General features: G+C 42.1%; 1 long non-coding RNA gene across 1 annotated transcript in view; it reads left to right on the top strand.

The window, feature by feature from the left end:
• The first annotated feature begins 2,741 nt into the window (after positions 1-2,741).
• The window catches only part of LOC117079429, a 114,975-nt gene continuing 96,154 nt past the window's right edge, over positions 2,742-21,562 (top strand). Inside the window, exon 1 of the long non-coding RNA XR_004435436.1 lies at positions 2,742-2,769. This is a non-coding gene — a long non-coding RNA (uncharacterized LOC117079429). The remainder of the gene's footprint in view (positions 2,770-21,562) is intronic.

Here is a 21,562-nt window from a genome sequence, read left to right as displayed (position 1 = left end):
TAAGGTGGTGTCCATCACATTTCTCCATTGTAAAAGTACCTTAACACCCTTGTAATTAATAAGTAATCCATGGAGTTATTCTTCCACAATAAATAGCATTCTCTATAACAAATATCAGTATCAAAGAAAAATGGCCCATAATGAAATTTTGTACAGTTAGAATGACTTTAACAAACCTCTAGTGAGTATTCACTAAACTAGGTTATGCTAGGTACTAAGACCAAAGTGGTGAACAAGTAGAGTACACAGAATGCTGCATGAAAGGGCAGAATACTACAGGAGCATACAGGAGAGGAGCAAAGACCATTACATGTGAAGAAATGGAAGTTCAGAGATGTGAAAGGACTTGACCAAGATTTTAGATGCAGTAGCAGAAGTGAAATTAGAACTGTGGTTTTTCTGATGCCCAGTCCAGTGTTCTCTCCATGACCACAAACAATGGCTCTACTGTAATGTTGGTTCTCCGGAACAAGTATAGCATTTGTTACCACAGTGAAAACAATGATACCTTAGTACTAAAAGAACAAGCTTTCTCCAGATCCACCACAAGGTGCTTTAGAGGGAATTTCGATTTAAATTATGTACATTGTAACATTAAAGTCACTGGAGACCTAGTGTAGTTTTGCCTCAGGGAACTGTTTCTTTATAGAGTCACTGTCACACACACACATAGGCACATACACACGCAGGCACATGCAGACAGCACATAACTGGATATTGCTTATCAGCCCCATCTTAAAAATACCACAGAACAAGATTTTTCTTTTCAGCAATCAGGAAACAGTTCAGCGGTATCTACATCCTAGTCTTAAGAGTAATGACTTACATTTGATACAGAATTTTTATAGTTTACATAGTATTTTCATATACTATCACTGGACTCTTGAAAACAACCCAGTTAAGGCAGGTGTGGTTGGGCACACCTGTAGTACCAGCTACTCAGGAGACTAAGGTGAGAGGATCACTTGGTCCCAGGAGTTCAAGTCCAGCCTGGGCAACACAAGGAGACCTCATCTCTTAAAAAACACCTGAATTGGCCAGACACGGGTGGCTCACGCCTGTAATCCCAGCACTTTGGGAGGCCGAGGTGGGTGGATCACCTGAGGTCAGGAGTTCGAGACCAGCCTGACCAACATGGTGAAGCCCCGTCTGTGGTGTTAGCCGAGTGTGGTGATGCATGCCTGTAATCCCAGCTACTTTGGGAGGCTGAGGCAGGAGACTCGCTTGAACCCAGGGGACAGAGGTTGTAGTGAGCCAGATAGCGCCATTGCACTCCAGCTTGGGCGACAAGAGCAACACGCTGTCTCAAAACAAAAAACAAAAACCCACCTGAATTATTTCTTAAGGTTGGAAAGAGGGATCAGTGTAAAATGTTGGCTGGATTACTGTCTTGCCTTTAGATATAAAAATATCTAGTGTATACCTAATTTTCAGAATTAAAAACTAGGGAACGATCAAACGTATATATATCTTCTTTTTCAAAAGCCTGTGGCACCCAGTGTTTCCAGGTGGTCTCCCATTCAAGGACTAGCTAAGCAGGTTGGACCCTGCTTAGCTTCCAAGATCAGAGGAGACAGGGCAAGTTCAGGGTAGTGTGGCTGTGGACTATATGTTTTTATACCTATAATTTATTTATATTCATTCAATCAATCCTACTCCGAGCAGGACGATCTCAGCTTCAAACTCAGAAGCTGAATCTGGTGGTCAGCTCTTTCAGGCAGTGTTTCGTCATGGGATTTAAGATCTCTTGTGCTTAGTTTTGGATCTGTAAACATAAATCCCAACCCGAACTCTTCCCTGTGCTGTCGGAGTTCAAGGAGAAAGGTGGCAGTAGATAAGTCATATACTGGAAAAGCTTCGACTCTACCCTGTCATGAAAACTTTCAGGAACATTTCTTATTTCTTTTTAGAGACAAGGTCTCATTATGTTGCCCAGGCTGTCCTCGAACTCCCGGGCTTCAGCAATCACCCCGCCTCACCCTCCCGTGTAGCTAGGACTACAGGACCCGGACCCGGCGCCGGCTAAGAACTGTTTTTAAACGTGAACGCCACGATTATCATTTGCTTTTTGCTCTGCCTTTCATTTTCTGGATAAGAAACCTCGTAACAGGTTTGGGATAAGTGAATTCAAGTATTACTATGGCATTTCCAATTTTCACGGAAGAACTTTCGCGATATCATAATCGTCACAAGTCCTGAAAGGGCCATCAAAGGTCAAGCAGGGAGGTGGGTTTCCTGGAGGGCTTCACTGTGGAGTAAGTGACTGGAAGGGGCTGATCAGTTTCCCCTTTCCCGTTTCCCAGAGCTCAGTGGTAGTCGGCTGCCTACACCCCATCAGACAAGTGGCCTGAGTCCCCCGCAAACCCTGCTGGTCCGGCCGCCCCCGCCAAGCCTCAAGGCGTTCAAGCCAGGAACGATCGCGGTCAGCTCTGCCACGGAACATGTGCAAGATCCGGCAGCAGGTTCCGGGGGAGGTGAATTGACTTCACAACGGTTGAGAAGGGGGAACCCGGCCACTTCGTCATTTCTTGGAATCCCAGGGAACTCGCCGCAAGAGCGGCTCACAACCGGAAAGCCGGAAACTACTAGGTCTCTCGGCTCATGCGCGGCGCAGTCGGCTTCGCGTGGTTGCCGTAGAGAAGATCCTTGCGCCAGCCACGGCATCCGGCGGCCGGATCTAACTTCCCTGCCAGGGTTCTAGCCATGCGCGGCCGTGACACAGACTGTTCTTTCCTTTGGGACCCCCCACGCGGCGCCGCCTCTTGTGACGTAAGCCTCAGAATCCTCTGGCTTAGTCCGTCTCTGTTACCCCTCGCCTGACCCTCCCTGCGTCTGCGCAAAAGTAAAAGTAATTTTGTCATTTCCTGAAACTTCGAGTTAAACCTTTGAGCTGTTCATTTCCTAAAAGGGCGAAAACGCGGGCACCCCTCGAGCTAGTTCATCGCCTTTTAACCTGGGAGTTCTGTTAAAAGGAAGTAACTGCAAAATGTGTTCTTTGTTAGGTTTCTTTGGAAGCTTTGGGTTGTGTTCATGCGTTCTCTCGGCATGTGAACTGGGGGAAAGTGGAGCGCCAGCCATATAAAATGACAACTTTGTATATGGGGGCCGGGAGGTATGATGTCCATTCTAGCTTGATGAAATTAATGTAATTTTAATTAAGTTTAATTTTCGTGTGAATTACCCAGGAATAGCATCTTGAAAGGAGGGGCATAAAAAGCAGTTAAAGAGCTTCGAGAAACGGTTAATCTTTTTGTAAACTAAAGACCAAATGAAAATCCAAGTGCATTAGAAAAGAAATAAACTTATAAGGGCCGAAGGTTTTGTCTGCAATTTACAGCTAATTAGTCTCAAAGATTTCTGTGACTTGCCCGAGAGAGGTGGAGTTGGGGCCACTGTTTTCACAGGGACACCACTAGGGCCCGCTTGAGTACTGCCGCCCTTAGGACCCGCCGCACCTGGCCGTCCAGGGCCTCTTTTCTTTTTTCTTTTCTTTTTTCTTCTTTTTTTTTCTTTTTCTCCTGACCTCGTGATCCGCCCATCTCGGCCTCCCAAAGCAGGGCCTCTTTTCTTATCTTCCACTCTCACTTGTCTGTTCTCCCCTTTCCATGTTTTTGGTTCCTTTCCTGAGTCTCCCTTGTCTCCACTCCCCTTCCCGTTTGCTTCCTCTGTGTCTTTAACTTGTTTCCTTGATGGTGGAGCCAACTTTCCTTTCCCTTAAAAGGCCATAAAAGGAAATATAATTATTTTTAAAACGTCTTTTCATAAGGCTTGTTTTCTTGTCCTAAGCCTGTTTTTTTTTTAGGGGGGGGTGAAAAAGTTCATATACAGGTAGACATAAAACTTTCTCTGGTAAAAGCTGCCCTCTATTTTCTTCCACAGCTATCCCGTGAAAGTAGGAGTGTGTGTGAATGGTGAAGCAAAGGGAGACATGGGGTCAGTAGAAGAGGGAGCGCAGTGTGTGTAAGGAGTTAATTAGAACCAGAGGGCCTGGGTCTGTGGCTCATGCCTGTAATCCCAGCACTGTGGGAGGCTGAGGCGGAGGAGCCTTTGCACCACTGCACTCTAGCCTGAGCAACAGAGTGAAACCCAGTCTCAAAACAAAAACAAAAAAGCAGAAACAGGAGAAAAACCATCCATATAAGCAGAGAGGTACTTAAAATGTTGCAAAACTCAATTCCAAATAACATATCTGTGGATTCTACAAAATCTAGGAAGCGCATATTTCCAATCAATCTTTGTATATTCATCTATAATGCATTTCCTTAGATGATTTGGGTCTTTTAGGAATAAATCTGTAGCTTTAGCTATCCCCGAAGTAATCACAGGCGTTCACTTTCTATTCAATGACAAAGTATTGTGAACTCTTCTATGAAATAATAAAATATCAGTGTTTTCAGACTACATGCCCTTTTCAGTAGCCTTTTCAGTGTGATGGCACCTGTGCCCAGTTCTGCCAGTGGATGTTGTTATCTTTGATCTACAGTTGGGAAGCTAAAACCCAGAAGGTTACTTGTCTAAGACTATACGCCTCCAAGAAGGCAGAACTGTGGCTGCTATTTCCAATTTTCTAGTCTCTGAACATGTAATTAAAGAACTAATTTCCAATTTACAATGAATAATAGAATTTACTAAAACATAACAACCAACGAAAGTGTGCTGTTTTATTCCCAATTTCTCTATCTCTTTCTTTCATTTGTGACAGTCTTGCTCTGTTGCCCAAGCTGGGGTGCAGTGGTCAGGTCTCCGCTGACTGCAGCCTCCGCCTCCCAGGTTTAAGCAGTTCTCAGTGCGTCAGACTCCCCAGTAGCTGGGACTACAGGCAGGTGCCACTACACCTCTCTAATTTTTGCATTTTTAGTAGAGATAGAGTCTCACCATATTGGCCAGGCTGGTCCCAAGTTCCTTGTCTCAAGTCATTTGCCCGCCTCGACCTCCCAAAGTGTTGGGATTACAGTTGTGAGCCACTGTGCCCCGCCCCCCAGTTTGTTTCTTTGGTGTTTGTAATTCTGCTTGGTCAACAGTAACTTGCAGAAATTAATTGGCACATATATTTTGATAAACTATTTGAAGATATTCCTGAAGTTTGATTTATGTTTCAGGAACCTATATTGAAAGAAAATAAACTGCTGTGTATTCCATAATTTAAAGATAATTGTTCATTTTGGTGACATTTGGTAGTTGGATAGTGGAGACAAATGATAGTACTCTATGATCTTCAATCTAAACATTTATGTTAGGACAAATTATTCCCATATCTGTATAATGCTATATTTCTGCCCTGACCTCTACAAATCACAGCAGCACCATTATTCGATCTTGTTCTCTTTTTCAAAAAATTCTACCTTCCAAGGTGGTGGTTCTTTAAGTTTACAAGTGAACCATAAAGTAGTTGGAAACCTGGATCCCAGGATGGTAGAAATATGAAGCTTGTTTATTGCAAGGACAGTTTTATATATGTATAGGACTTTATTATCCTTACTGTATACAGCATTTTAATGGGGAGGGGGAAGTAGGAGCATTGTTGGGGGTTAATTTAATTTTTGTGTTTTAAAAAACAAACAAATGACTGTATCAGTCTTTAAAATCAGCAATAGTGTTACACTGCTAGAACTTTTAGAACATACAGACATGAAATAATATCCTCACCAGAAAAGTGCTATCCAACTCCATTATTGGGAAGCTTGAGAGTACATTTTGACAACATCTACACTCAGGGGATAAAATTTGAAACAAGAGTTCAAAGGACAAGGTTTATTAACCTTATCCTTTTGTCTTACAAAGAAGACAGAAGCTCTCACAATTAAACAATTTGAACAGAAAGATTAGCAAGGGATTGGTCTTTGTATATTTAATTACTGTGAAGCTATAATGGAAAACCTTGTGGGTCAACATGTATTTGCATGTTTGCAAATAATATTTTACTTCAGATTACTTAGAAAATATTTTATTCCAAAGTATTGTGAACTTGCAAACATCTATTCTGTAGATGATTGAAATATTTTGGATAATTAATCTGTTAATTCATATTGATACAAATATCTTTGACTGTCATACTCTGTTGCAGCTATTATCACTACATAGCAATTGGCCCTTATTAAGCATCTTGAAACAACCATTTCTTATGTTCATGGATTTTGGGGCAATTCACATCAGACACGACAGGAATAATCTCCCCTTCTTGTGGGGTCAGGTCTCATCTCTTAAGCTGGGCTGGCTCAAAGACTAGAATCGCTGATGGGAACACTCATACCTGGCTGCCTTATATGATTTGGTTTCCTTACAGCTAGTGATCTCAGGGTAGTCAGACTTTTTACCAGGCAGTTCAGGGTTCCAAGTGTGAGTGTTCTAGTGCACAAGGCTGTATTGCCTAATATAATACCAAGCTTCAGTATCATGTCCACAGTAGTCTGTTGGTTGAAGCAGTCACAAGCCTGCCCATAGTCAAGAGGTGTGGCCATAGATGCTACCCCCTCTACCTCTCCATGAAGAGTATAAAAACACTTAGGACCCTGTTTAAAAACTGCCACTTACTTTATTCAGCCCTCTCATACTCATATTCAACTCTGAAGAATTTTTCTTCAGATATTTTCCCAAAGGGACTACATATTCATAAACCCCCTACATGTGGGTGAAGGTCAGTTAAACTGCCATGGGATGATTTTTCTTTCTCATGGGAAGCAGATGGAATTAACAGACTGTGGCTGCTGTTTTTAAACAAGGTATGCCAGTATCTGTATCCCTTCTGAGACGACTTGTGTTTCTTCAGTGAGGGAGAACATGTAATCATGCCCTGTTGAAAGCCCTTTTATTTAGAAATCATTCTTGCTTTTACTCTTTATTATTTGGATATATATGTATGTCTGGAAATAGACTGAGGGGAAACTTGCCTGTTGATATCTTAATAAAAGTAATTAAAACATTCCCAGGGCTGGGACTAGGATGAGGTGAGTGAGGCACTTGCTTCAGCTGTAAAATTTAAGGCTATGCCTTAAAAGCTCAGTAATCCAAATAAATATTTTCGTGAAGTATTAAAGATAATTAAATCTAATGCCAAGCAATCTATAATCAAATATCAAAGTTTTAGATAAAGACAGTATATTATTTTCCTAGGGCTGCTGTAACAAGGTACCCAAAACTGGGTGGCTTAAAAGAGCATACGTTTCTTTTCTGTCAGTTCTGGAGGCCGGGGCTCTCAGGAGGAAACCTCATGCCTTTCTGCTAGCTTCCGGTCATTGCCGGCAATCCTTGGTGTTTGTTGGCTTGTCTCCACTCATCTGCACCTCCATCATCACGAGTTCTTCCCTGTGTGTCTCTGTGTCCTCTCCTTTTCTTTTGAGGACACCAGTCACTGGACTTAGGGCCCATCGTAATCCCATATGACCTCATTTTAAATAATTATATTTGCAAAGACCGTTTCCAAATAAGATCACATTCTGAGGCTCTGGGTAGACATGAATTTTTTGGAGACACTGTTGAACAATACAGACAGGATCAGTGTTACTGATTTTTTTTTTTTTTTTTTTGCCATAAGATCCAATGTGGCTGAGCATGGTAACCCCCAATCTGCCTTAACGTCCAAAAACTTGCTCACACCTATTACAGGAGTAGATATTAAATATGTTTTGGACTGGGCACGGTGGCTCACGCCTGTAGTTCCAGCTCTTTGGGAGGCTGAGGCAGGTGGATCACCGAGGTCAAGAGTTCAAGACCAGCCTGACCAACATGAAGAAACCCTGTCTCTACTAAAATTACAACAAAATTAGCCGGGCATGGTGGTGCATGCCTGTAATCCCAGCTACTTGGGGGGCTGAGGCAGGAGAATCGCTTGAACCCAGGAGGCGGAGGTTGCCGTTAACCAAGATCACACCATTGCACTGCAGCCTGGGCAGCAAGAGCAAAACTTCGTCTCAAGAAAAATAATAATAATAAAATAAAATAAATGTGTTTTGACTCAAAATAGACAACACATTACGAGATTTTTTTTAGTGGTTAGCATGGGCTGTCTACTGCCAAGTGAGCTGCTGTTCTGTCACCTCTGGAGCCCAAGACTGAGAAGTTTCACCCACTCATCTATTTCAGTTGCCACATACCTGTATCATTACTCCTAAATCTGTCTCTCCAGCCTTATTACTCTATGAATTCTAGATTCCTTTTTCTGGCGGCTCCTGGACATCCCAACTTGTTAGCCTAAAGGCATCTCAAATATAACATATTTCAATGAAGCATTTATGTCTCCTTGTCCTCTTCCCCATCTCCTTCATTGGCATATTTGGCATATTCATCCTCCCTGTCCCCTAAAACAAACCCTTGAGAGTCTCTCTACTCTGGTCTCTCCCTCTTTCCCAGCATCTTATCTGGTTCCACCTCAGAGACAATTCTGCATCACCTTCCTCTGCCATGATTCTCAACCTTTTATCAGCAGGTATCATCTTGGGTATGGAGATGTTCCTATAGAATATAATGTTTATCATGATCTGCTTGGAAAATAAGAGTTGTGACTGTGTTACAGGTTTGGATACTAAATATATTTTGCCTCAGAAAATACGGTGAATTATACATAATTTTTTCAGGATGACTTTGACATTATATATGGTTATATATGTATAATAGACATATACTCTAAACTATGTATTTTATATATACTTAAACCCTATATATTTACACACACACACACACACACACACACACACACACATAAAAAGAGAGTGAGAGAGAGCGAGCATGAGCCTGGGCTTACATGATTCTGCCCTTAGTCTCAGAACGGGATTATGGGCATACACTACCACCCTCATACTGGATGTTATGTTTTGATGCTTTAATATTGCTAAACCTGGTCACCCGAAGCAAATTCCTTCTAGTCTCCTTTTTGCTATAATAGAAACTCTGTTCGTCCTGAGGATGCTGCTCCCTTGTGGCCCTCTCTAGTGTGGCAGTTCACAGGCCTCCTACCCCTGACTCTGAAGCAGAGTGGAAGTCCTCCCTTCTCCTTCTGGTCACTTCTGGACCATATTCCCCCCTCCACCCTATCCCTACCCCAGTTTTTAGTCTCACATTAGCAGATTGACATACTCTGTTATTCCACAGTACAAACATTTATGACCTTCCTGAGTTCTTCTCCCTGTTTGTTTTGAAGATTTTTACCTTCAGGTTCACTGCTATTCTCTGAAGTGACACCTGATTTCAGCATCCAAGTAGATGATCTTCCAGTAGCTAGATTTCATGGTTCCTTGACTTCCCCTTTTACAACAGTTTTGTTCTCTGTCTGTAGCAGCCACTCTACTCCCATGGACCTACTTTAAACTGTGTCATCTCACATTCAAGCCATCATCTCAGTCTTACTTTACCACCTCTAATCTTTGCAGCTCACTCTTCCTAGTTCTTCTCACCCCACATTATATTCTCACTATTCTCTTTACCTGGTTTAAATCCCACGATGAGTCATTATAATAACTCCCTTGCATAACTCTCAGCACCCAACTAAACCCACCCAGTGTAATATAATTGCAGAAAGACACACAACCATGCTTCCCGGGCTCACTCTGAATGACCCCAACCTTGAGTGGGCCCTTAATTCTGTGTGGCGATCACACATTTCCCTGGAACATTCACCTTCTCCTAGATAACTCTTCTGATAATAAACACACTCTCCTGGATACCTAGTTTTCACACCTTCTCTTCTTTCTTCTGACCTCTCATACCTCTCCCATCATCGCTCTGTCAGTTTCCTTAAGAAAACAGAAGTGATCTGAATAGACCTCCTTGGCGCTCACCACCTGTCCTCTCACCTTCTGCACCTGGGTCTACATAGTCTCCCTTCCCTGATGTTTCTGTGGGTGGACTGTCCATGATCCTAGCTAAGAGCAGCCCCTTCATGTGTGCCCAACAGCTCTTCTTCTTTCATTTATTCAAGGTAATTACAGCAGCAATTGTTCCCTCCTTCTGTATTATCAGTTGACTTTGAGATAGGGTCTTGCTCCGTCACCCAGGCTGGTCTCAAACTCCTGGCCTCAAGTGATCCACCTGCCACAGACTCCCAACTCACTCAATTGCTATTAATTATATATTAATCCATATCAATCAGTTAATATCATTATCAATGGATTGTTCATCAGTACACAATCTGTACTTTGTCTAATTAAAAATTAAGCCTTTCTTTTGATCTCTCATCTGCTCTAGCTACTGCCCCATTTTTCTGGTTTATTTTTTTTACACAGCCAAACACCTTGCTATGGTTTGAATGTGGTTTATTTGTCCCCTCCAGACTTCATGTTGATATTTGACCCCCAGTGTTGGAGATATGGCCTAATGGGAGATGCTTGGATCTTGAAGATAGATTCCTCATGAATAGCTTAGTGCCCTTCCTTAATGGTGAGTTCTCACTCTACTAGTTTCTGGGAGAGCTGGTTGTTCACAAGAGGCTGGCACTTTTCTACCCCCTGCCCCCCATCCACTACCTTACTTCCTCTCTGGCCGAGTGATCTCTGTACACACTGGCTCACCTTCTGCCTTCTGCTCTGAGTGGAAGCAGCTTGAGATGCAGATGTCCAGTCTTGAATTTTCCAATCACGAGAATTGTGAGCCAAATAAAATATTTTTCTTTTTTCTTTTCTTTTGTTTTTTTTTTTGAGACAGGTTCTTGCTCTGTCACCCAGGCTGGAGTGCAGTGGCACCATCTCAGCTCACTGCAGCCTTGACCTCCCAGGCTCAAGTGATTCTCCCACCTCAGCCTCTCTAGTAGCTGGGATTACAGGTGTGTGCCACCATACTTGGCTAATTTTTAAATTTTTTTTGTAGAGAAAGGGTTTTGCTATGTTATCTAGGCTGGTCTCAAAACTCCTGGACTCAAGTAATTCCCCTGCCTTGGCTTCCCAAAGTGCTTGGATTATAGGCCTGAGCCACCACCCAGCCAGATTTAGTTTCTTTATAAGTTATCCGATCTCAGATTTCTTTATTGCAGCACTAAATGGAAATAGACACATCTCAACATTTTCCTAATTCCTCTCTTTCCATTCTTTGTTGGACCCACTCAAACCAGATTTCACCCTTGCCACCTCAGTAGACCTGCTCCTATCAAGGTCACTGTGACTGCTCTACCATTGGTTAATTCTCACACTTTACCTTTCCCAGCCTATCAGCAGTTGTGACACAGTGGCCTCTTGTTTGGCTTTTCTGCCTTTACTCATATTCCTTGAAGTCTGTTCTCAACACAGAAGCCAAAGTGATTCTTTTAACAGCTTATCACTGGGTCAGCTCATCCCATTCCTCTCCTTAATAAGTTCATTCTATTAATAAAAGCCAACATTTAAATAATGTCCTAAAACTCTCTCAGTAATTCTGGAAAATTCTCTCCTTCTGTTCTCTCATAGATTTATCCCTTCTAAGCACATTGACTTCCCAGCTGTTGTTCCAACACACCTGGACACACTTTTCCTTAGGATATGTCAGTAGGGAGTTCCTTCTGCCTGGAAGGCTCTCCACTCATCATTATTATCTGTCCTCTCCAGCCCTCCCTCCTTCCACCCCCACCACTAGAATGCAAAACCGCCCTTGTTCACTGCTCTTGGTGCTTGTTCACTGCTCTCACATAATCTCAGTGCTAAGAATTATGCCTATAGTAGTCCTCATACAATGTTTGTCCAATGACTGAAAGACCTCATGTTTTGTCCTCATCCTGTACCTTCCTGCTTGTGTAACCTTGGCCTGGAATGCCCTTTCTCCCACCTGGAAAGTATTCGTTCCTTCAGACTTACCTTTTTGGTGAAAAGTCTTTTTGTTTTTCGTCTTCCTTTTCTGTTACCCATGATGGTGATTTAAATACACTTAGCCACAATTACCTTTATTATCCCTAAGAAATTTAAGATTCAAGATGGCCAACTAGAGGCAGCCAGGAGGAACATCTGTCACTGAGGGACCAGGACATCAGGAAGACTTGTGCGCATTTAGCAGATCTTTGGAGGAAAGGCATTAAGAGTGGACAGAGGGAGGACCCAGATACTCAGCTGAAGGGAGAGGAAGCTGGGAACACTGCATGGGGCTACTGCATACTAGGATTTATTCCTGGCCCCCAATGACTCTTGGGGAAAGGATGAGTTGAATGGGCAAGGACTGACCCACCCTCACCATGGACCTCTGGAATCCTGGCAGCCGAAGACCCCATGACCCCCATGGACACTTAAGCTGTCAAGGATAGCTGCTTAGAGAGGTAGTAGAGGCAGGACTCCAGCCTGCAGGGAGCCCAGAGGGTTTGGTGCAGGAATGTCTGAAGTGGAGCATGGCCAGTGATGCCCATCTCTCAAGGCTCACCACGCTCCCCTAGGGGAGTTTAGCCTTACAGGAGCTATTGAACCTGAACAGAACAGGACCGTCTTGCCTATGAGATGTGATCAGTCTTATCTGAGTGCCCCACTATCTGCTAGACTCTTCTTGGCCTGTCCAAGTCTGCTTGCAGTGCAGCCTCAGATGCCCAACTAGGGTGCATTTTGTGGATCCATATCATAGATCCTTTGTTGTCATACTGTTAGAGAGCTCCAAAAAAGCAGCCTGTGCCAATGTGCACCAACCCACCCACATCCTCCCCTGACTGCAGCCTCCTTCATGTCACTTTGCCTGCACTCATTTGCCCAAGTCCACTCCACACTGCTTAGCCAGCATGGTGCCTGCCCTCCTTCTCTGGCATGGGTGTGCACATGCACCCCACCATGCCACTGTTGCCGATGTAAGTGCATGGAGGCCAGTGGCCCAGTCCCCCACCCTGTACTACCATTGCTGCTGCTGCCAGTAAAAAAACACACATGGAGCCAATAGCACTGTCCCCACCCAGTGCCTTCTCCCTGTGCACACACCAGCACCAGTGTGAATGTGTACAAAACGGCGAGTGCCCCCAAGCCCACCAGCACCCCACCTAAGTTGCCGAGCATGGTCCCCGCCTTGCTCCCACTGTTGTTGGCATTTGTGAACAAGCATAGATCCTGCTACCACTGCCCCAAAGAAGCACTTTGGCTGGCATCACCCACTGGAGTATTGTTGCCAGTGGTCCTAACCTCCAGCAGCCAGAGGACAAAGCCAGGGACCCGGTACCAGCCCCCCAGAGTTATAGCATGCATCCCAGAAGTGCTGAGCTGATCCTTGGTCTCCTAAAATTCCAGAAATGAAGACAGTCAACTTAACCCACCTTATATAACAATCAAACTCCCAAGGGCATCAAAGAATATAAAAGCAAAAAAATTTAAAACTCATCCAAAGGACAGCAACTTCAAACATTGTAGGAATGTCAGCCCATGCAAATGAGAAAGAACCAGCACAGGAATTCTGGCAACTCAGAAAGCCATAATGTCTTCTTACCTCCAAATGACCACACTAGTTCCCCAGCAGTGGTTCTTAAGCAGGCTGAAACAGCTGAAGTGACAGAATTAGAATTCAGAATATGGATAGAAATAAAGATAATTGAGATTCAGGAGAAACTTGAAACTCAATCCAAGGATTCTACGGCATACAATAAAATGATGCAGGTGATAAAATACAAAACAGCTATTTTAAGAAAGAACCATACTGATCTGATGGAGCTGAAAAAGTCACTTAAAGAATTGCAGAATATAATTGCAATATTAACAGAGAATTGACAAACTTGAGGAAAGAATCTCAGAGTTTAAGACTGGTTCTTCAAAATAACTCAGATAAAAATGAAGAAAAAAAGATTAAAGAATAATGAACAAAACTTCTGAGAAATATGGGATCATGTAAAGAGAAGAAACCTGTGACTCATTGGTATCTCTGAAAGAGAGAGTGAAGGGAAGCAAGTTGGAAAACATCTTCCAGGATATATCCATGGAACTTTTCCCAACCCTGCTGGAGGAGCCAAAATTCAAATTCAGGAAGTGAAGAGAACCCCTGTGAGATACTACACAAGACAACCATCCCCAAGACACATAGTCCTCAGGTTCTCCAAGGTCAAAATGAAAGAAAAAATGTTAAAGACAGCTGGAGAGGAGGGGCAGGTCACCTACAAAGGGAACCCCATCAGGCTAACAGCAGACCTTTCAGCAGAAATGCTACAAGCCAGAAGAGATTGGGGGCCTATATTCAGCATTCTAAAAGAAAAATTCCAACTGAAAACTTTATATCAGCCAAACTAAGATTAAGATAACTATGATAAGCTAGAGAGAAATAAGATCCTTTTCAGACAAGCAAACATTAAGGACATTTGTTACCACCAGACTTGCCTTACAAAGGTCCTTAAGGGAGTGCTACATATGGAAAGAAAAGACCATTACTGGCCACTAGAAAAAGACACTTAAGTACACAGATCGTTGACACTGTAACGCAATCACATAAACAAGTCTGCAAAATAACCAGCTAACAACATGATGACAGGATCAAATCTGCACATATGAATATTAACCTTGAATGTAAATGGGCTCAATGCCTCAACTAAAAGGCACAGAGTGCCAAGTTGGATAAAGAAGCAAGACCCAATGGTATACTGTCTTTAAGAGACTCATGTCACATGCAATGACACTTATAGGCTCAAAGTAAAGGGATGGAGAAAAATTTACCAAACAAATGGAAAACAGAAAAAAGCAAGGGTTGCTATTCTAATTTCAGACAAAACGGACTTTAAATCAATGAAGAAATTTTTTTAAAAGGGCATTACATAATAATAAAAGGGTCAATTCAACAGGAAGACCTAACTATCCTAAATATATATGCACCCAACACGGGAGCACCCAGATTCATAAAGCAAGCTCTTAAAGATCTATGAAGAGACTTAGATAACCACAAAATAATAGTTAGAAACTCCAACACCCGACTGACAGTATTAGATAGATCAGTGGGGAAGAAAACTAACAAAGATATTGAGGACCTGAACTTTACACTTGACCAAATGGACCTAATAGATATCTACAGAACTCTCCACCTCAAACCAACAGAGTATACATTCCTCTCATCTGCATATGGCACATACTCTAACATTGACCACACAATTGGCCATGAAACAATCTTCAGCAAATTCACAAAATCCAAAATTTGGATCACAGCACTCTTGGATCACAGTGCAAGAAAAGCAGAAATCAATACTAAGAAAATCACAGGCAGGTGCACTAGCTCATACCTATAACCTCAGCACTTTGGGAGGCTGAGGCAGGAGGATCACTTGAACCCAGGGATTTACAACTAACTTGGACAGCATACTGAGACTTCATCTCTAAAAAAAAAGAAAAAGAGAAAGAAAGAAAGAAAGAGAATCACTCAAAACAAAACCATGTGATTACATGGAAATTAAACAATGTGCTCCTGAATGACTTTTGGGTGAACAATGAAATTAAGGCAGAAATCAAGAAATTCTTTGAAACTAATGAGAACAAAGATACAACATACCAGAATCTCAGGGATGCAGCTAAAGCAGTGTTAAGCGGAAAGTTTATAATGCTAAATGCCCACATCAAAGTTAGAGAGATCTCAAATTAATAACCTACCATCATGCCTTGAGGAACTAGAGAAAGAAGAGCAAACCAAACCTAAAGCTAGCAGAAGGCAAGAAATAACCAAAATCAAAGCTGAAATGAAGGAAATCAAAATGCAAAAAAACAAAAAAAGTAAAAACAAACAATGAGTCCAGGAGTTGGATTTTTGAAATAATAAATAAGATAGACTGCTATCTAGACTAATAAAGAAAAAAAGGGAGAAGATCCAAATAACACAATCAGAAATGACAAAGGGGATGTTACCACCAACCCCACAGAAATACAAAACCCCTCAGGGACTACTTCAAACACCTCTGTGCACACAAGGCAGAAAACTTAGAAGAAATGGATAAATTGATGGAAAAACACAACCTCCCAAAATTAAAGAAATTGAATCCCTGAACAGACCAATAATGAATTCTGAAATTGAATCAGTAATAAAAAGCCTACCAAACAGAAAAGTCCAGGACTAGATATAGGTTCACAGCTGAATTCTACCAGATGTATAAAGAAAAGCGATATCATTCCTGTTGAAATCATTCCAAAAATTTGAATGGTCTGTAACACACTCTATAAGGCCAGCATTGTCCTGATACCAAAACAAAGCAAAGACACAAGAAGAAAAGAAAACTTCAGGCCAACATCCTTGATAAGCACAGATGCAAAAATCCTAAACAAAATAAGCAGACTGAATCTAGCAGCACATCAAAAATCTGTGAAGTTGCAAAGTTGGCTCAGCGTATGCAAATCAATAAGCATGATTCATCACATTGTGAAAGGAAAATAAATCTCAGGACCCCAAAATCATTAAGCCAAAGGGAAAAGTCAAGCTGGCAGCTGCTTAGGGAAAACCTGCCTCCCATTCTGTTCCTAAATAAGATAGCTACAAATATGAAAAGGCTGCATACCTCCCTCACAATTTACCCACAGGGAAATTCCTTGTAGACAAAGGACAGGCAGAACTCAAAAGTAATCCTTCTGCTCTTGTGACATAAACGCATATCTGATTGCTCCATTTGCCCTGTTATTTCACTAAGCCAGACTAAGGAATAAATGACTATTCCTGTAAATTGTGCATTCAGTGAAAGGCTAATCAGAAACTTGAAAGAGGGAGGGTGCCAAGATGGCCAAATAGGAACAGCTAAAGCCTCCAGGTCCCAGTGTGAGTGACACAGAAGGCGGGTGATTTCTGCATTTCCAACTGAGGTACCAGTTTCATGTCACTGGGGCATGTCGGACAGTGGATGCAGGACAGTGGGTGCAGCCCAACGAGCAAGAGCTGAAGCAGGGCGAGGCATCACCTCACCCAGGAAGCATAAGGGGGAAGGGAATTCCCTTTCCTAGCCAAGGGAAACTGTGACACACAACACCTGGAAAATCGGGTCACTCCCACCCTAAGACTGTGCTTTACCAAGGGTCTTAGCAAATGGCACACCAGGAGATTATATCCCGCGCCTGGCTCAGAGGGTCCCATGCCCACGCAGCCTCCCTCATTGCTAGCACAGCAGCCTGATATCTAATTGCAAGGCAGCAGCGAGGCTGCGGGAGGGGCACCCGCCATTGCTGAGGCTTAAGTAGGTAAACAAAGCGGCCAGGAAGCTCGTACTGCAGCTCAAGGAGGTCTGCCTGCCTCTGTAGACTCCACTTCTTGGGGACAGGGCATAGCCAAACAAGAGGCAGCAGAAACCTTTGCAGATGTAAATGTCCCTGTCTGACAGCTTTGAAGAGAGTACTGATTCTCCCACCACCAAGTTTGAAATCTGAGAATGGACAGACTGTCTGCTCAAGTGGGTCCCTGACTCCAGAGTAACCTAACTGGGAGACATCCCCCACTAGGGGCAGACTGACACCTTACACCTCACATGGCCAGGTACACCTCTGAGAGGAAGCTTCCAGAGGAATGATCAAACAGCAACATTTGCTGTTCAGCAATATTCACTCTTCTGCAGCCTCTGCTGCTGATACCAAGGCAAACAGGTCTGGAGTGGACCTCGAGCAAACTCCAACAGACCTGCAGCTGAGGTCCTGACTGTTAGAAGGAAAACTGACAAACAGAAAAGACATCCACACCAAAACCCCATCTGTACATCACCATCATCAAAGACCAAAGGTAGATAAAACCACAAAGATGGGGAAAAAGCAGTGCAGAAAAGCTGAAAATTCTAAAAATCAGAGTGCCTCTCCCCCTCCAAAGGAAGGCAGCTCCTTGCCAGCAGCAGAACAAAGCTGGACAGAGAATGACTTTGACGAGTTGATAGAAGAAGGCTTCAGATGATCAAACTTCTCTGACCTAAAGGAGGAACTATGAACCCAGCATAAATAAACTAAAAACCTTGAAAAAAGATTTGATGAATGGCAAACTAGAATAACGAATGTAGAGAAGTCCTTAAACGACCTGGTAGAGATGTAAACCATGACACGAGAACTACATGACAAATGCACAAGCTTCAGTAACTGCCTCAATCAACTGGAAGAAAGGGAATCAGTAATTGAAGATCAAATGAATGAAATGAAGTGAGAGGAGAAGTTTAGAGAAAAAAGAGTAAAAAGAAATGAACAAAGCCTCCAAGAAATATGGGACTATGTGAAAAGACCAAATCTGCATCAGATTGGTGTACTTGAAAGTGACAGGGAGAATGGAACCAAGCTGGAAAACACTCTGCAGGATGTTATCCAGGAGAACTTCCCTAACCTAGCAAGGCAGGCCAATATTCAAACTCAGGAAATATAGAGAACACCACAAAGATACTCCTCGAGAAGAGCAACTCCAAGACACATAATTGTCAGATTCACCAAAGTTGAAATGAAGGAAAAAATGTTAAGGGCAGCCAGAGAGAAAGGTCAGGTTATCCACAAAGGGAAGCCCATCAGACTAACAGCAGATCTCTCGGCAAAAACTCTACAAGCCAGAAGAGAGTGGGGACCTAGCAGAAGGCAAGAAATAAGATCAGAGCAGAACTGAAGGAGATAGAGACACAAAAAACCCTTCAAAAATCAATGAATCCAGGAGCTGGTTTTTTGAAAAGATCAACAAAATTGATAGACCACTAGCAAGACTAAAAAAGAAGAAAAGAGAGAAGAATCAAATAGACGCAATAAAAAATGATAAAGGGGATATCACTACTGACCCCACAGAAATACAGACTACCATCAGAGAATACTATAAACACCTCTACGCAAATAAACTAGAAAACCTAGAAGAAATGGATAAATTCCTGGACACATACACTCTCCCAAGACTAAACCAGGAAGAATTTGAATCCCTGAATAGACCAATAATAGGCTCTGAAGTTGAGGCAATAATTAATATCCTACCAACCAAAAAAGTCCAGGACCAGATGGATTCACAGCCGAATTCTACAAGAGGTACAAGGAAGAGCTGTACCCCATCAAGCTACCATTCCTTCTGAAACTATTCCAATCAATAGAAAAAGAGGGAATCCTCCCTAACTCATTTTATGAGGCCATCATCATCCTGATACCAAAGCCTGGCAGAGACACAACAAAAAAAAAGAATTTTAGACCAATATCCCTGATGAACATTGATGCAAAAATCCTCAATAAAATACTGGCAAACCAAATCCAGCAGCACATCAAAAAGCTTATCCACCATGATCAAGTGGGTTTCATCCCTGGAATGCAAGGCTGGTTCAACATATGCAAACCAATAAACATAATCCAGCATATAAACAGAACCAAAGACAAAAACTACACAATTATCTCAATAGATGCAGAAAAGGCTTTTGACAAAATTCAATAGCCCTTCATGCTAAAAACTCTCAAGAAATTGGGTATTGATGGAACATATCTCAAAATAATAAGAGCTATTTATGACAAACCCACAGCCAATATCATACTGCATGGGCAAAAACTGGAAGCATTCCCCTTGAAAACTGGCACAAGACAGGGATGCCATCTCTCACCACTCCTATTCAACATAGTGTTGGAAGTTCTGGCCAGGGCAATCAGGCAAGAGAAAGATATAAAGAATATTAAATTAGGAAAAGAGAAAGTCAAATTATCCCTGTTTGCAGATGACATGATTGTATATTTAGAAAACCCCATTGTCTCAGCCCCAAATCTCCTTAAGCTGATAAGCAACGTCAGCAAAGTCTCAGGATACAAAATCAATGTGCAAAAATCACAAGCATTCTTATACACCAATAACAGACAAACAGAGAGCCAAATCATGAATGAACTCCCATTCACAATTGCTTCAAAGAAAATAAAATACCTAAGAATCCAACTTACAAGGGATGTAAAGGACCTCTTCAAGGAGAACTACAAACCACTGCTCAATGAAATAAAAGAGGACACAAACAAATGCAAGAACATTCCATGCTCATGGATAGAATAATCAATTTGATGAAAATGGCCTTACTGCCCAAGGTAATTTATAGATTCAATGCCATCCCCATCAAGCTACCAATGACTTTCTTCACAGAATTGGAAAAAACTACTTTAAAGTTCATATGGAACCAAAAAAGAGCCTGCATTGCCAAGAAAATCCTAAGCCAAAAGAACAAAGCTGGAGGAATCATTCTACCTGACTTCAAACCATACTACAAGGCTACAGTAACCAAAACAGCATGGTACTGATACAAAAACAGAGATACAGACCAATGGAACAGAACCGAGCCCTCAGAAATAATACCACACGTCTACAACCATCTGATCTTTGACAAACCTGACAGAAACAAGAAATGGGGAAAGGATTCCCTATTTAATAAATGGTGCTGGGAAAACTGGGTAGCCATAAGTAGAAAGCTGAAAATGGATCCCTTACACCTTATACAAAAATTAATTCAAGATGGATTAGAGCCTTAAATGTTAGACCTAAAACCATAAAAACCCTAGAAGAAAACCTAGGCAATACCATTCAGGACATAGGCATGGGCAAGGACTTCATGTCTAAAACACCAAAAGCAATGGCAACAAAAGTCAAAATTGACAAATGGGATCTAATTAAACTAAATAGCTTCTGCACAGCGAAAGAAACTACCATCAGAATGAACAGACAACCTACAGAATGGGAGAAAATTTTTGCAATGTACTCATCTGACAAAAGGCTAATATCCAGAACCTACAAAGAATGCAAACAAATTTACAAGACAAAAGCAAACAACCGCATCAAAAAGTGGACAAGGGATATGAACAGACACTTCTCAAAAGAAGACATTTATGCAGCCAACAGACACATGAAAAAATGCTCATCATCACTCGCCATCAGAGAAATGCAAATCAAAACCACAATGAGATACCATCTCACACCAGTTAGAATGGCAATCATTAAAATGTCAAGAAGCAATAGGTGCTGGAGAGGATGTGGAGAAATAGGAAAACTTTTACACTGTTGGTGGGACTGTGAAGTAGTTCAACCATTGTGAAAGACAGTGTGGTGATTCCTCAAGGATCTAGAACTAGATGTACCATTTGACCCAGCCATCTCATTACTGGGTATATACCCAAAGGATTATAAATCATTCTGCTATAAAGACACATGCATACGTATGTTTACTGCGGCACTATTCACAATAACAAAGACTTGGAACCAACTCAAATGTCCATCAGTGACAGACTGGATTAAGAAAATGTGGCACATATACACCATGGAATACTATGCAGCCATAAGAAAGGATGAGTTCATGTCCTTTGTAGGGACATGAATGCAGCTGGAAACCATCATTCTCAGCAACTATTGCAAGGACAGAAAACCAAACACCACATGTTCTCACTCATAGGTGGGAATTGAACAATGAGAACACTTGGATACAGGAAGGGGAACATCACACACTGGGGCCTGTTGTGGGGTGGGGGGAGAGGGAGGGATAGCATTAGGAGCTATACCTAATGTAAATGATGAATTAATGGGTGCAGCACACCAACATGGCACGTGTATACATATATAGCAAACCTGCACGTTGTGCACATGTAGCCTAGAACATAAAGTATATTAAAAAAAAAAAGAAAGAAACTCAAAAGAATACAACCAGTTGTCTCTTATATATGTATGACCTAGAAATCCTCTCCTCACTTCGAGTTGTCTTGCCTTTCTGGCCTGAACCAATATACATTTTACATATATTGATTGATGTCTCATA

This window comes from Trachypithecus francoisi, unplaced genomic scaffold (genome assembly GCF_009764315.1).
Source record: "Trachypithecus francoisi isolate TF-2019V2 unplaced genomic scaffold, Tfra_2.0 Lachesis_group0, whole genome shotgun sequence".
In the NCBI taxonomy this organism is placed as follows: domain Eukaryota; kingdom Metazoa; phylum Chordata; class Mammalia; order Primates; family Cercopithecidae; genus Trachypithecus; species Trachypithecus francoisi.
Note: the sequence above shows the minus strand (reverse complement) of the source record. Positions and strands in the feature narration are given on the sequence as shown.